This window comes from Antrostomus carolinensis, unplaced genomic scaffold (genome assembly GCF_000700745.2).
Source record: "Antrostomus carolinensis isolate BGI_N321 unplaced genomic scaffold, ASM70074v2 scaffold5307, whole genome shotgun sequence".
Taxonomy (NCBI): Eukaryota; Metazoa; Chordata; class Aves; order Caprimulgiformes; family Caprimulgidae; genus Antrostomus; species Antrostomus carolinensis.
The window spans coordinates 82728-85668 of record NW_010328002.1 but is presented as its reverse complement, the minus strand read 5'-3'; the positions used below and the strand labels follow the sequence as shown (position 1 = coordinate 85668).

The window sequence follows — 2941 nt, the reverse complement described above, 5'->3', positions numbered from 1 at the left end:
TCCCTGAGGCTGCTGCCGCTATCTTGTGGGCAGGGACACCCAAAGCACACGGGATTCCTATGGGTCCTGTCTGTGTGAAAGGGAAGGATGAAAAACCAGGTGAGTGCAGGTGTTTTCAGGGTGGTTTTTTTTTTTTTAATACACTTTGGCTGTGGAGCCACCTCAGCATTAGAAATCGTTGTTACCTCAGTAGCCCTCAGAGGAGTGAGTGGGATTATTGGGTCCCGTAGCGTGTGATTTACTCTGCAATCACCTGCTGGGAAACTGGCCCTGCTAAAAAATCCTATAAACAGGCCGTTGTGGACAGTGAAGGCCCATCACTATTCTCACTTTTTGGGCAGAAAATCAGATATGGTGAAGAATTGGAAACAGAGCCCCCTGCTCTGTCCCAGCCCAGCGCTGCAGGCAGCAGCTGGCCTTCCAGATCTTTTGTTTTTTTTCCTTTTCCTTTCTTACTTTTAATAGAAGTATAGTTACCTAGTTATCCAGCTCTGCTTGAATTTCACTATCCTCCAATAGATTTAAATGCATTACAAAAGAATAGGTTCTGTAGCATAATAAAAGGTTTCCAGAAATAAAATGTGATGATGCTAAAAATGATCAAAAACTGCTAGAAAAGTTTTGGAGATGTGGGTGTGCACCAGGGTCGTGGCCATGTGCCATTCAGACTGGGCAAGCAGACTCAGGTCGCTGGTTTTCCCTTTTTTATGCGTACCCCATCCCTCACATTGGGGAATCCTTGAGGCTGTGGAAGTTTGTTGTGAGTCAGTGACACTGTGTTATCAGGAGTTTGTGCTTTTGGATCTACAAAATAACTGTATTTCCTCTTTCTGAGACCCCGTGGATGGATCCCTGCATGGATAAATTCACTCCCACTGTATAACAAATGCGTGGATTAGCTTTTTGCAAACCTTTTTTCGTTCCCCCTCAGTGCAAATTAGGAGTAATGTCTGTGTTAATGTGGGAGACTCCTCAGTGAGACCCTTGAGTAGACATCAGGGGAGTTTTATGCTGGCTTTGCTTTTTTGTGGGATACCCTGACAGGAATGATGCAGGAATGAGAGTTTTCAATGTGGCACTTCAAGTGTTTTCCAAGGAGAACAATTGCATTTTCAAGGGGTAGCTAGTTTTAGGGTTCCCAGAGTAGGCACCAAATGCATGCAGTGTAACTAAAGATTCAGTCTTCTATTCACAGACCTTTTTTAGCAGTACTATGTTATTTCAACGTTATTTTAATTTTAAGTGGTTGAATCAGTGTGAGTGGATCTAAATGAACCATTGCCTATCCACATTAAGTGTTCTCATGTGTGTTTGTGCGTAACTTTAGGTTCTTAAAAGAAGACAATGGGCGCATTTCCATGCTTTATTTTTTTAATTTAACACAGATTGATGGGTTTTGGAATAAAATGTAAACCCTCAACAGTTTGGCACATGGAGAAACTCCTTGGAAAAAAAGAAAGGAAAATATGGAAAGCTTATAAATCTTGACTTGGACTTACTTCTGAGTTTGCTGTCTAGTCTATGCAGTTTGCTTTGTTCCTACAGAGTTTCAGGCTCAGATATCTTGGTTATATTCCCTTATTCCTTGTAAATTGTGTCTAGAAAAATGACACCTGCTGGGTTTTTCTTCTCTGTAAATAGCTGGAATTCACAGTGTGGAAGTAGTATAAAAATGAGCTGTTATGATTAGTTAGCAAATAACTAACGTGTGAAAATTGTGCACAAAATAAATTGAGGTTCTAAAAATAAAATTTGAGACTGGAAAAAATTCTTTAGGCCCCAGTTACAATAAGAGTTTTTCCAGCATTGAGCGGATGGTGACAAAGGACTGAGTCAGGGAAACTTGATCCATTTTCCTTTGGGTGGTTAAATTTTAAACCTGGGACCATAAAATTACTGTACACAGTGGTCCTAGATAAGATCTGTGAGTTATATATGAAGTATAAGACTTTTTGAATTCATTATCCTCCTTAGTGCCTCCAAAAAATGCTACCTAGATCTATTAGATCTGACTGATAAACCATTCCATTTGAAATAAAAATCTTTTTACTTGCGATTTTCTGGCTGAGCTGTGGAATATTTAGTTTATTTATTAAATTGTAAGTGTTTGACAAATAGCTCTAGCTCTTCTGTTAGATTTTCTTTGAGCTGAGAGTACACCTGTGCCATTTTTTTGCAGTCGCGCTCATGCATTGCAACTCAATTGTGTGTCTGAGCCTGTAGTTTTATGTACCTTCTCCTTCCTTTCTTTCTTTTGACTAAGAGCACGCGAAGCTGGCTTTTACTAGTGAGAGGAATAAGGGATGAAGGTAAAGCAGCACACACAGACCAAACTTGCAGATGCAATTTCCTCTTGTAAGGGTAGGGATGATAACCATTAGGGTGAGGAGGCTTCGTGCACTCCTTTGGTGAACCTGGGAGAGAACAGCAGTGTATATGGGTGTGGATGTATAGCTGGGAAATAAGTGTATGTCTTGTTTATAAAAGAGAATGTATGTGAATTTTTGTATATGCTTGTGCAGCATGTTACTGGGAGAATGGGGAAAAAAGGAGAAGGGATAAAAGGGGGAAAAAAGTTAATACAAAGAGTTGATAGGGAAGGCACTTTTGGTCTCCAGTGATGAAATGGAGGTGAGTGTGATTATCTATTCCTGTGCAGTCTGAATAGAAATTACTACGAATGTATTAATAATTAGGATAATTTAGGAGAAGTTGTTTGGTATTTGTTATATGAATATTGGTAAGTTTAGTAGGTGTCTCATAAAATACTAATTGGGTACCTTGCCAAGTATTTTCTCTGTATTTACCTCTGCTGCCAGTATTTACGCATGTGATTTTAAATATAAATTTCTGAAATTGATTTTTCTGCCAGTATTAACCTCGGGAGAAACCAATCTGTGCAGGAAGTCAGTTCAAACAAAGCATCCACAAGGCTAAAACA

General features: G+C 39.5%; 1 protein-coding gene across 1 annotated transcript in view; it reads left to right on the top strand.

Moving 5' to 3' along the window:
* Positions 1 to 2941, top strand: part of LOC104528157 (autism susceptibility gene 2 protein-like) — a gene marked incomplete at both ends in the record, with an annotated part of 150622 nt that overhangs the window by 138518 nt on the left and 9163 nt on the right. The window lies entirely within an intron of this gene.